This window comes from Loxodonta africana, chromosome 12, assembly GCF_030014295.1.
Source record: "Loxodonta africana isolate mLoxAfr1 chromosome 12, mLoxAfr1.hap2, whole genome shotgun sequence".
Taxonomy (NCBI): Eukaryota; Metazoa; Chordata; class Mammalia; order Proboscidea; family Elephantidae; genus Loxodonta; species Loxodonta africana.
Genome location: NC_087353.1, coordinates 14,680,361 through 14,694,795, shown reverse-complemented (window position 1 = coordinate 14,694,795; position 14,435 = coordinate 14,680,361).

Below are 14,435 nucleotides of genomic sequence, written 5' to 3'. Positions count from 1 at the left end.
TTTAGAAATTCAAAGATTTTCTTTTAAAAAAGAAAAAAAAAAGTTGGGGGATTTGTATTTCTTGATATTCTACAAAGCTAAAGATTTCCGCCCAAGAAACCCTGTGGGGCAGTTCTACTCTGTCCTGTAGGGTTGCTATGATACAGAATCGACGGGATGGCACACAACATCAGCACAGTAAACTAGATAGCATGGTGCTGGCTTAAGGAAAAGTTCATAGATCAATGGGACAGAATAGAAATCTCAGCAATAAAACCACATATATATAAGGGCAATTCATTTTTGACAAAGATACCAAGGCAATTCAATGGAAAAATGCTCATTTTTGAGGAAATAAAACTAGTTACCATCTAGTCAATTCCAACACATAATGATCCTATTTCCCAGCACTATTTCTTTAAACCCAGGCTCATGGTATTTCTTGAAACTCATACCATGAATATGAGTTTCAAGAATTGTTGTTGCTGTTCCTAGGTGCCATCGAGTCCGTTCCAACTCATAGTGACGCTAAGAACAACAGAACAAAACACTGCCCAAGCCGGTGCCATCCTCACAATTGTTGCTATGCTTAAGCCCATTGTTGCAGCCACTGTGTCAATCCACCCTGTTGAGGATCTTTCTCCGTTTCGCTGACCTCCCACTTTACCAAGCACGATGTCCTTCTCCAGGGACTAAGCCCTCCTGACAACATGTCCAAAGTATATAAGACGTAGTCCCTCCATCCTTGCTTCTAAGGAGCATTTTCGTTGTACTTCCAAGACAGATTTGTTCGATCTTTTGGCAGTCCATGGTATACTCAGTATTCTTCACCAACACTACAATTCAAAGGTGTCAATTCTTCTTCTGTTTTTCTTCCTTATTCATTGTACAGTGTTTGCATATATATGAGGAGATGGAAAATGCCATGCCTTGGGTCAGGTGACATCTTTGTTTTTCAACACTTTAAAGAGGTCTTTTCCACTATCATAAGATCTTGAGAAATAATATAAACTGAGAAGAACATATATGTTTGTGGTTACGGGGGGGGAGGGAGGGAGGGTGGGAGAGGGTATTTACTGATTAGTTAGTAGATAAGAACTACTTTAGGTGAAGGGAAGGACAATACTCAATACGCGGAAGGTCAGCTCAACTAGACTGGACCAAAAGCAAAGAAGTTTCCGGGATAAACTGAATGCTTCCAAGGTCAGCAGAGCAAGGGCGGGGGTTTGGGGACTATGGCTTAAGGGGACTTCTAAGTCAATTGGCAAAACAATTTCATTATGAAAACATTCTGCATCCCACTTTGAAATGTGGCGTCTGGGGTCTTAAATGCTAACAAGCGGCCATCTAAGATGCATCAATTGGTCTCAACTCACTTGGATCAAAGGAGAATGAAGAACACCAAGGTCACACGATAACTACGAGCCCAAGAGACAGAAAGGGCCACATGAACCAGAGACTTACATCATTCGGAGACCAGAAGAACTAGATGGTGCCTGGCCACAACCGATGACTGCCCTGACAGGGAACACAACAGAGAACCCCTGAGGGAGCAGGAGAACAGTAGGATGCAGACCCCAAATTCTCATAAAAAGACCAGACTTAATGGTCTGACTGAGACTAGAGGAATCCCGGCGGTCATGGTCCCCAAACCTTCTGTTGGCCCAGGACACGAACCATTCCCGAAGACAACTCATCAGACATGGAAGGGACTGGACAATGGGTTGGAGAGAGATGCTGATGAAGAGTGAGCTACTTGTATCAGGTGGACACTTGAGACTGTGTTGGCATCCCCTGTCTGGAGGGGAGATAGGAGGGTAGAGAGGGTTAGAAACTGGCAAAATTGTCATGAAAGGAGAGACTGGAAGGAGGGAGCAGGCTTACTCATTAGGGGAAGAGTAAGTGGAAGTATGTTTTTTTTTTTAAGTGGGAGTATGGAGTAAGGTGTATATAAGCTTATATGTGACAGACTGACTTGATTTCTAAACTTTCACTTAAAGCACAATAAAAATTATTCAAAAAAAAAAAAAGATGTCTCTTGCAGCCTATTTGGTCAATGCAATGGGTCTTTTGATTTCTTGAATGCTGCTTCCATGGGTGTTGATTGTGGATCCAAGTAAAATGAAATCCTTAACAACCTCAATCCTTTCTCTGTTTATCATGATGCTGCTTATTGGTCCAGCTGTGAGGATTTTTGTTTTCTTTATGTTGAGGTGCAGTCCATACTGAGGGCTATAGTCTTTGATCTTCATCAGTAAGTGCTTCAAGTCATCTTAATTTTCAGCAAACAAGGATGTGTCATCTGCATAATACAGGTCGTTAATGAGTCTTCCTTCAATCCTGATGCTATATTCTTCTTCATATAGTCCAGCTTCTTGGGTTATTTGCTCAGCATATAGATTGAATAGGTATGATGAAAGGATGCAAGCCTGACACACACCTTTCCTGACTTTAAACCATGCAGTGTCCCCTTGCTCTGTTCAAGTGGCTGCCTCTTGACCCATGTATGGATTCTTCATGAGCACAATAAGTGTTCCAGAATTTCCATTCTCTGCACAGTCGAATTTATTGACAGTCTCTGCATAGTCAATAAAACACAGGTAAACATCCTTCTGGTATTCTCTGCTTTCATCCAGGATCCATTTGACATCAGCAGTGATATCCCTGGTTCCACGTCCTCTTCTGAAACCGGCCTGAATTTCTGGCAGCTCCCTGCTGCAGCTGCTTTGAATGATCTTTAGTAAAATTTTGCTTGCCTGTGATATTAATGGTATTGTTCGATAATTTCTGCATTTTGTTGGATCACCTTTCTTGGGAATAGGCATAAATATGGAGCTCTTCCAGTCAGTTGGCTAGGTAGCTGTCATCCAAGTTTCTTGGCATAGGTGAGTGAACACTTCCAGTGCTGCATCCATTTGTTGAAATGTCTCAATTGGTATTCTCTCAGTTTCTGGAGTCTTGTTTTTCACCAATGCCTTCAGTGCAGTTTGGAGTTCTTCCCTCAGTACCATTGGTTCCTGATCATATGTTGCCTCCTGAAATGGTTGAACATCGGCCAATTCTTTTTGGTATAGTGACCCGGTATATTCCTTCCATCTTCCTTGATGCTTCCTGTGTCATTTAATATTTTCCCCACAGAATCCTTCAGTATTGCAATTCGAGGCTTGATTTTTTTTCTTCAGTTCTTTCAGATTGAGAAATGCTGAGAATGTTCTTGCCTTTTAGATTTCTATATATAGGTCTTTGGACATGTCATTATAATACTTTGTCTTCTTGAGCTGCCCTTTGAAATCTTCAGTTCAGCTCTTTATCATTTTTTTTCCCTTTGCTTTAGCTACTCGACGTTCAAGAGCGAGTTTCAGACTCTCTTCTGACATCCATTTAGGTCTTTTCTTCCTCTCCTGTTTTTTAAATGACCTCATGCTTTCTTCACGTATGATGTCCTTGATGTCATTCCACAACTTGTCTGGTCTTCAGTCATTGGTGCTCAACATGTCAAATTTCTTCTTGAGATGGCCTCTCAATTCAGGTGGGATATACTCAAGGTCGTACTTTGGCTTTCATGAACATGTTCTAATTTTCTTCAGTTTCAACATGAACTTGCATATGAGCAAGTGATGGCCTGTTCTGAACTCAGCCCTCGGCCTTGTTCTGACTGATGATATTGAACTTTTTCATCGTCTCTTACTACAAATATAATTTTTACACTCTTTACTTTCTTTTTTCTAAATGCCTTTTGAATATAATATCGATGGCAATGATTCTAGAAAGGCAGAACATTTACCAGACATATTTAAGTAAATTTTTTAACCATCATGGAAAGCTGTAAGGATCTCATTTCATTTCAAATGTAGAAGCTAAACTCACACATTTTATTACATCTATTCTATTCTGTTTGAATTAACATATATAAGCAAAATTCCCCAAAGCACAGATTCAAGCACCATTACTATTCAAAAATATCTGGTGTTATTTCAGGCACATTATTTTAAGGTTAAAAAGAAAGTACACACGAGAAAGTACCTTGCCTACAGTAGAAACTTAATAAACGTTAACTCAATCTGAGTCTAATCCAATAAGAAAATATGAATAAGAACTGATGCTTACATAGAATATACTATATGCTAAGACTCTTCTAAAGGTTTTATACATATTATCATGTTACATCGATTCTAAGATAAACATTTGTTCAAATTTTAGTATCTTTGAACTTTCAATGATCTTACAATGAAGTTTAGTATCATTATCCCCATTTTACAGATTAAATCCTCTCTGTAATTTAATTTCCTGTTGTTACCAAGAAACCTTTTGGTTCCATTACCAAAGGATGCATTTTTTTTTTTATCCTCATTCATTAATCATGGACCACTCTAGAGTCCCAGAAACACTCTCCCTGCCATTTAGAAATAATCCTTTTTGGTAATCAAAATGATAAACCATAGATTTTCCAAATGTTTTACAAAAACCACTGTGTTGGGGAAGTATGTAGCGAAAGATAAACTCTGGAAAGCAACAGAAACACTAGAAGGTAAACTCTACACAGGCAGGGATTTTCATTTTTTTGTTTACTGATAAGTTGTTGTTGTTGTACAGTTGAGTCAATTCCAACTCCTAGAGACCCTATATGACAAAATAGAACTGTCCCATAGACTGCAACCTTTACAGAGGAGCCCTGATGGTGCCGTGGTTAGCTCAACTGCTAACTGAAAGGTCAGTGGTTTGAACTTACCAGCTGCTCTGTGGGAGAAGGATTTGGTGGCAGTTTGCTTCCATAAAGATTTACCAACTTGGAAACCCTGTAGGGCAGTTGAACTCTGTCTTATAGGGTCACTATGAGTCAGAATCAACACCAGTGCATTTAATCTTTACAGGAGCAGATCGCCAGGTCTTTTCTCCAACAGAGCACCTGGTGGTTTCAAACCACTGACATTTTGGTTAGCAGATGAGTGCTTAGCTATTGTGCCACAAGGGCTCCTTGTTCACTGATATAGTAGGAACATAATAAATGTTTGTTGAATGATTAAAGGCCTTAACTAAATAAATGCATAGTGTTCTAAAGTCTTCCAGGGAAGTAGCAAATATTTCCTTGGCCTCACTCTTTGAGAATATCAAGGTAAAACTGCTCAATTTAATAATGTTCATAATGATGGCCCTTTGATTTCTATGAGAATGCTACAGTGTATCATGTTTAGCAAAGAAGCAATGTAATGAAATATAGAAAAAAAATTAAGCATCATTAAAACTAAAACCTGTGGCATTTACACGACTAAGCTTCATTTATTAGAAAACATATTGCGTAGCACTTTATTTCCCAATGAGTTCTGGTAAATGAGGTGATAAACCTTTTAAAATGAACTCCATCAAGACAAAAAAAAAAAAGATCATTATTCTAGAAGAGTTGCTAAATGGAATAGGCCAGCAATAACACAGATAATAACTAAGGTCATAAAACCAATTTTAGAAGTCAAGTTTACAACGGTCTAACTACAGCAAAGTTCATGTTCTCTTTTCTCTGACTGCTCCAGATCACATTTTTTGAAAACTCTTAAATCTTCAAAGGGTGCGCCATTACCCCATCAATGACGAAGTTCTCCAGAGATCCACTCTTACCTATTTTGCTCATTAATATGCATAGATTCAACTACTACCCATCAACCCAACTTCCACATGTACATCTCTAGCTCAGAACCCTCTCCTAAGTTCTAGATTCATGTACTCATCTACTTCTTAGATACTTCTGTCCGAATATCTCCAGACACTTTGAATTCAATAAGTCCATGATTAAAGTCATAAAAGAGCAAAGAACATACGCTTTAAGCCAGGCAGCCCCCATTTCTTAGTTCTGTGCACAGGTACAAGTTTACTTGACATTTCTAATTTTCAGATTTCACTTCTATAAAAATGGCAATGAGTTTTATAGGGTTGTGTGATGATTAATTTTATGTATCAACGTGGCTAGGCTATGGTGCCCAGCCGTTTGGTAAAACATTAGTCTGGTTGCTGTTATAAGGTGATTATTGTTGTTGTTAGTTGTCACAGAGTTGATTCCAACTCATGACGACCCTATGAGTGTCAGAGTAGAACTGGGCTCCATAGGGTTTATAAGACCATGACCTTTTGGAAGCAGATTGCCAGGCTTATCTTCCAAGGTGCCTTTGGGTGGGTTCATGCTGCCAGCCTTTTGGCTAGTATCAAGAGTATAACCATTTGCACCACCCAAGGACTCCATAAAATACTTATGGGTGATTAAATTAGTTGGCTTTAAGTAAACCAGACTATCTTTCATAATATTGGCCAGGCTCAATCTATCAGTTGAAGCCCTTAAGAGCAAAAAGGGAGTTTTCTTAGGGTGCGTTCTGCCTCCAGACTACAAGTAGTTATACTGGCAGAGCTCTCACTTCTCTCTGTACTTTGAACACCTGATTTTGTCCTGGATTTGGGATTTGACAGCCTCTCACAATTTTGTGAGCCAATCCTTAGAATAATTCTCTCTCTCTCTCTGTGTTTATACGTATACATATACACATACAGGAAACCCTGGTGGTGTAGTAGTTAAGTGTTATGGCTGCTAACAAAAACGTCGGCTGTTTGAATTCACCAGGTGCTCCTTGGAAACTCCATGAGGCAGTTCTACTCTGTCCTGTAGGGTCGCTGTGAATCGGAATTGGCTCAACAGCAATGGGTTTGGTTTGGTATACACATACATATACATATACATATACGTATATATATCTATCACTGGTTCTATTTCTCTAGAGAACTCGGACTACGGTTGTTTTTAGAATATGATGAACTAACAGATAATACCTGTAACAGAGAGTCAAACGCATACTAGATACATAACCAATGCCTTGGTATCAGCCTTGTGCTGGTAAACAAGTAAAACATTCTATCTCATTTAATGAACACCATTAAGTCAGTTACCTGGGCTGAGTATGACAGAGTTATTCATTTAATTGTCCCATCTCTCTCCCTATCATCACATCCAATGTGTGCTGATACTCATTCCTGAGTAACTTCTCACACGTGACACTCTTTTCCCACCATCCTCCAACAAGCTTTCAAACTTCCCCGCTAGAAGTTCTTGCTTGCCTCAGGTCAAGTCAATCCCCTTCCTAATATACCCTCCCCAGAACAATCCACCCAGAGAACTGGAAGGAGTCTCTCCCATCACTTCATTTCCGCCATAGTCTGGAGACTGGAGATCACCTTCCTCAGTGCAGTACGTGGGCCGTGCTTCACCTCACCGGCTACCTAGCTAGCTTCAATGCCCACCGTGCCCACCTGTGCATCCGCACTTCAGCATCACTTCAGTTCCCACAGGTGGACCCCGTCATTCCTACCTGTGCACTTTTGCATATGCTCTGCCCTCTTCCGGAAACACCCCTTTCCTTTTCTTTGCCAGCAGAAAATGTGCTCATCTTTTCAACTTGTGTCAGACGTCACTTCCCTGTCTGAAATGTATAGAGATTGTCTTAAGTTGGTTTCAGATCATCAAAGTTGAAAAAAAAAAAAAAATGGATGTGTGAGGCAAACAGGCTAACGTCATTTTGCGGTATTTGAAGCTGCAATCCGATCTACGGTCTGTCGTGACACCGTCGCTCTTCCTTTGATTTTTGTTGCAGTATTAAAAATCCAGGCTTGCAGAAACATTTGGGATCTCCCAGACACTTTTATGCCGCTCACCTTCACCCCATCTCCCTGTTATCCTGCTCAAGTGCCCTGCCTTCTTGACTTCTGCTTTCTTGTTCTTACTTGGCTGATTTTAAAATTAATAAAATGAGCAAAGTGAGACCATTCCATCTATTTAACAGAGTTATGTTTCCAGGGAATCCATTCTGTGGGTAAAGGGGAAAAAATAGTAGCGATTCTGACTCTTCTAGTTGAATAAGTTTGTTTAGAGAGGAACAGCTGTTAAAATATAAATGTGATATTTGAGCTCAAATAGGAGCAGAAAATAATACACAGTGCAGTCTGGTGAGAGCCATTCCAATGATAGTGCTTTCACATCTGGAGTTTTGTGTCCAGTTCTGCTTTAGAGAAAAGCAAGTCTGATATTGGAGTAATAAAGGGAGTGTCGAACTGGACATCAGAAACCCAGCTTTTCAAACCATTTCTTCTAATAATTAGCTGAAGGAGATGAGCTGTTTCTCTAAAATGGAGAAAAATAATAGGTGGCTTGCCTACCTCACAAGAATATTGTGAGAGTGGGTGGATACTTTGAAGGTTGAAAACATCAAACAAATACTGATCTTGTAAATAAAAGCTGTCTTGCCTTCATGCAAAGAAGTTACGAAATCTTAACAAGATATATCATTAAAAGGCAAAGAAGGGAATTGACTTAGTTATCTAGTGCTGCTGTAACAGAAATACCACAAGTGGATGGCTTTAACTAACAGAAGTTTATTTTCTCACAGTTTAGGAGGCTAGAAGCCTGAATCTACCATGCTGGCTCTAGGGGAAGGCTTTTTCTCTCTGTTGGCTCTGGGAGAAGTCCTTGTCTCTTCTGAGCTTCTGCTCCTGGTGATCTCCCTGTTGCTTGATGAATCTCTTTTATATCTCAAAAGAGGTAGACTTGAAACACACCCTACACTAATCCTACCTTATTAACATAACAAAGACAACCACAGGCATAGAGGTTAGGTTTACACATATTTTGGGGGGACATCATTCAATCCATAACATGGAATTATGTCCATGATTTAAAATATTTTAATTAAACTGTGTATCTATTCATTTTAAATTTAAATTGTAATAGGAGAACAAGAGGAAAATTTGCAGTGTACCAGGGGTTTGACCCACTGAACCCAGAACCTGAAGCTCCTACATCTATTTATTCTCTAGTCTTTGGCCCTTTAGGTTTAACAAATCTCTTCCTTAGATATAAGTATAAAAAATAACTTGTGTATGAAAAATGAGGCTTGTGATATTTTTAAAACCATCCACGAAGTGACTTGAAAACATTTAAATGGTGCATGAGAACTGAGTCACCCAACCTCACAAGGAAACACGCAGTTGCTCTTGTTTGTAAAAGATGACACTTCTGAAAGTGTTATTTCCTCTGTTGCCATAATCAGCCTGACTTACACTTGACCTCTGCAGTGGTGACGGCTGTGTCATAACATCCCCACCCTCTGCTCTGTGACCCTGTAACTCCACAGCATACTGAGTGAGACAGCTGGCAGGAGTTAGGGTGCTGGTGTTGGTCACTGACAAAGAATTCTCCGGCCTGTCAATAGCAACTCAGCAGCTGTTATGCATCCACATACCTGACATATCTGCATCCACCATGACAACTGCTGGGAGCTTTGTAATTACCCCACTGGCTCTAACTGGGCTTGGCTGTGCTGAACGAGCCCAACCCCCAGGTAGCCAAGAGTAGTTGTCCAGGTGTGGAGACGGGGCTGTATAAAGAAAAAGTAACAAATGTGGAAACAGAGGAGGAAGTTATGAGGGACACATAACATAGGGAAGATGGAAAGGAAGACTGAAAGAAGATCTGATGAAAAGAGGAAAAGACTCCATTTCAAAAACATCTACCTATATCATCTCGTACTTTTTTTCAGCAACATGGATGGCAACTATACACACGGTCTTCCAGATATTATCAGTCAGAACAAGGCCAGGGGGCAACCGTGAAACAGACCATCAGTTGTTTATATGCAAATTAAAGTTGAAGCTGAACAAAATTAAAACAAGTTCATGAGAGCTAAAGTACGACCTTGAGTATATCCCACCTGAATTTAGAGACCATGTCAAGAATAGATTTGACACATTGAACACTAATGGCAGAAGGCCAGATGAATTGCGGGATGACATCAAGGACATCATACATGAAGAAAGCAAAAGGTCATTAAAAAGACAGGAAAGGAAAAAAAGACCAAATTGGATGTCAGAAGAAACTCTGAAACTCACTCTTGAACAAAGAGTAACTAAAATGAATGGAGGAAATGATGAAGTAAAAGCTGAAGAGAAGATTTCAAAGGGCAGTTCAAGAAGATAAAACAAAAGTGTTACAATAAAATACGAAAAGAACTGGAGTTGGCAAACAAAAAGGGAAGAACATTCTTGGCATTCCCCAAGCTGAAAGAACTGAAGAAAGAAATCAAGCCTCAAGTTGCAAAGAATTCTATGGGCAAAGAAATGAATGACTCAGGAAGCATCAAAAGAAGATGTAAGGAATACACAGAGTCACTGTACCAAAAAAGAATTGGTCGCCATTCAACAATTTCAGAGGGTAGCTTATGATTAAGAACTAATGGTACCGAAGGAAGTAGTCCAAGCTGCACTGAAGGCATTGGCAAAAAACAAGGCTCCAAGAACTGACGCGATACCAATTGAGATGTTTCAACAAATGGATGCAACACTGGAAGCACTCGCTCCTCTATGCCTAGAAATTTGGAAGACAACTACCTGGCCAGCCAACAAGAAGAGGTCTATATACACGTCTACTCCAAAGAATGGCAATCCAACAGAACATAGAAATTATGGAACAATATCATTAATATCACATGAAAGAAAAATTTTGCTGAAAATAATTCAAAAATGGTTGCAGCAGTACATCAAAAGGGAACTGCCAGAAATTCAAGCTGGATTCAAAAGACAACATGGAACAAGGGATATCACTGCTGATATGAGATAAATCTTGGCTGAAAGCAGAGAATGCCAGAAAGATGTTTACCTGTGTTTTATTGACTATGCAAAGACATTCGACTATGTGGATCATAACAAATTATGGACAACATTGCAAAGAATGAGAATTCTAGAACACTCATTTGAGCTCATGAGGAAACTGTGCATAGACCAAGAGGCAGTTGCTCCAAGAGAACATGGAGATATTGCATGGTTTAGAACCAGGAAAGTTGTGCGACATGGTTGTATCCTTTCACCATACTTATTCAATCTGTATGCTGAGCAAATAATACGAGAAGCTGGACTATACAAAGAAGAACATGGCATCAGGTTTGGTGGAAGTCTCATTAAGAACCTGCGATATGCAGATGACACAACTTTGCTTGCTGAAATTGAAGAGAACTTGAAACACTTATTGGTGAAGATCAAAGACTACAGCCTTCAGCATGGGTTACACCTCAACATAAAACAAAAAAAAATCCTCACAACTGGACCAATAAGCAACATCATGATAAAGGGAGAAAAGTGTGAAGTTGTAAAGAATTTCATTTTACTTGAATTCACAATGGAAGCAGCAGTCAAGAAATCAAAGGATGTATTTCACTGGGCAAATCTGCTGCAGAAAACCTCCTTAAAATATTAGAAAGCAAACATATCATCTCGGGGACTAAGGCGCACCTGATCCAAGCCATGGTATTTTCAATTGCCTCATGTGCTTTTGAAAGCTGGACAATGAATAAGGAAGACCGAAGGAGAATTGATGCCTTTGAATTACGGTTTTGGCAAAAAATATTGAATATACCGTGGACTGCTATGAGAATGAACAAATGTGTCTTGGAGGAAGTACAGCCAGAACTCTTCTTAGAAGCCAGGATGGTGAGACTTTTTCTCACATACTTTGGACATGTTATCAGGAGGGACCAATCCCTGTAGAAGGACATCATGTTTGGTAAAAAAGAGATCAGCAAAAAAGAGCAAGACCGTTCACAGGATGAATTGACAAAGTGGCTGCAACAACAATGGGCTCAAAAATAGCAATGACTGTGAGGGTGGTGCAGGACTGGGTAGTGTTTTGTTCCATTGTACACAGGGTTGCCATGAGTCAGAACTGACTTTCTGGCATCTAACACTACCACCATATCACCTTAAACTTATTTACAACTATCCCTTGTATATGTAGCTTTGCATGCATGTCTTGTTTAAATACGATGTATTGAGGTGAAAAAAGCAAGAGTTTTGAAACAAAACAAAGTTGAGTTCAGTTTTCCTTGTTGCCATGGACTTTGGGTAAGTTACTTAACTTTTCTTAGCCTCAGTTTCCTCATCCTTAAAACAGGGACAAGAGTAAGTTCTAATGTGCGGCACTGTGAGAATTTTAGATAATGCTGATGGAAGGCACAGAATACATAGTAGCAATACAACTAAAAACCAAAAACCCAGTGCGGTCAATTCCGACTCATAGTGACCCTACAGGACAGAGTAGAACTGCTCCATAGAGTTTCCAAGGAGCGCCTGGCGGATTTGAACTGCTGACCCTTTGGTTAGCAGCTGTAGCCCTTAACCACTACACCGCCAGGGTTTCCACAACTAGATCATGTAAAAATCTTATGGTCTTCCTCTTTTTTCTGGCACATGGTAGACTCTTCTGGCAAATTTAGTTGGTGGCTGAAAAGGGGGAGTTTGTAAAGCTTATTACATTTATGCTAAATTTCAGATTTTAAACTTTAATTGTTACATAAATCTTGGTGTGGAATAGTGTTTTATTTATTTTAACAGTGATTTATTTTCATAAGCATACACACAGCCTCTGTCTTAAGTATCTAGTGCTGCTAGAACAGAAATACAAGTGGATGGCTTTAATGACGAAGATTTTATTTTCTCACAGTCCAGCAGACTAAAAGTCCAAATTCAAGGTGTCAGCTTCAGGGGAAGGCTTTCTCTCTCTTTTCTCTGTTGGCCTTCTCATCAATCTTCTCCCAGACTAGGAGCTTCTCTGCGCAGGGACCCCGGGTCCAAAAGACAAGCTCTGCTCCTGGCACTGCTTTCTTGGTGGTATGAGGTCCTCCTGTCTCTCTGCTTACTTCTTTCTTTTATATCTCAAAAGATTCTCAAGGCATAACCCCATCTTGTAGATTAAGTCCTGCCTCACTAACACAACTCCTGCCCATCCTCCCTCATTAACATCGTAGAGGTAGGATTCACAGCATATAGGAAAATCACACAATACTGGGAATCATGGCCCATCTAAATAGATATACATATTTTTTGGGGGAAACAATTCAATCCATGACAGCCTCTGAGCCTGTATATAGCAATAATTGCATTGTTAAAAGAAGATTTGGTGGTACAATGGTTAAGTGCTTGGCTGCTGACCAAGCATTCAGTGGTTTGAACCTTCCAGTAGCTCCATAGGTGAAAAGATCTACTGATCTGCTCTTCTAAAGACTGCAGCCTAGGAAGCCCTATGGGGCAATTCTAGTTTGTCCTATAGGTTTGCTGTGGGATGGAATTGGCTCTATGGCCAACAATAACAAAAAAAAATTTTTTAACTTGTATTCATAGAGAAAGAGAGAACAAAGGATACATAAGCTTGTCAACGAGAATGTAATAGGTAAGCAGTTAATTAATATATAGATGAGATAGAGTATAATACAATATCTAAAAAATTAGTTACTATTCCATTGTCCTGGAGCCCCTGAATGGCACAAATGTTTAACATGCTTGGCTGTTAACTGCGAGGGTAGAGGTTCGAGTCCACCCAGAGGTCCCTTAGAAGAAATGCCTGGTGATCTACTTTCAAAAAAATATATATATCAGCCATTGAAAACCTTATGGAGCACAGTTCTACTCTCACAGGCAGGGTAGCCATGAGTCAGAGTCAACTTTACAGCAATTCTTATTCCTACTGATAAAGTCACTTTTTACAGAATGTTTCGCCTTCTGATCTGAATGTACAAGTATACAAATAAGTTTAAACACAGATATATTTACCCCCCCTCCCCTTCTCTATCTTTTTTGTCTCCTTTTCGTTCCTGCTTTTTTTCAGAGTAATAATTGATTTTCCTTTGGGATTAAAGTCATGGTACTTTTGTAACACAAAGCTGTTAATTTTCAAAAAGATTTTTAAAATATATATTTTAAACTCAGTAAATATTTGGCACTAGTTTTTTTTTTTTTTTTTTTAAATATTTAGCGGCTACAGATGATGGGTATTAAGGTCATCGATCATTCTATCTATCAGTTCTGCTCTTGTCCTAAACATATCTGAGTTAACTCCCTGCTTCTTCCCATTTTCCCCTGACATCCTTAATTCTATTTGACTTCTTTGACTTATTCCTGGATGATCAAACGTGAATACCATAGTCAGGCCTTATGATGCATACTTATATCTATAACTCATACCTTTTAAAAATACTAGTATTACTGTTACCACTTCATAGATGAGGGAATTAAGACACAGAGACCTTTTGTAACCACATAGGGTCGGATCTCGCTTTGTATCAAAGTCAAGATCTAGACCAAGTGTATTGGAAGCCAAATCTCAGCTGCTTTCCTGCAAGGTTATGGCAGTTATTACTATCTTACGTCTTCTAACTTTTCCTTCCTATTGTACTTACTTGCATATTTTACCACTTCCCAAAGAGCTACAGCCTCCTCAAGATCAAGTTCCACGACTTTTCGTCTTTTATCACTTGGCAAAGACAAGCACAGAATTTTGTTCATAGTATGTGCTGTCTTGATAATTATTGAGTAAAATGGGAGCATACTTAAAGTAAGAATATATTGAAGTTTGCATTGTGCCTGAAATTTATCAATAATCAATT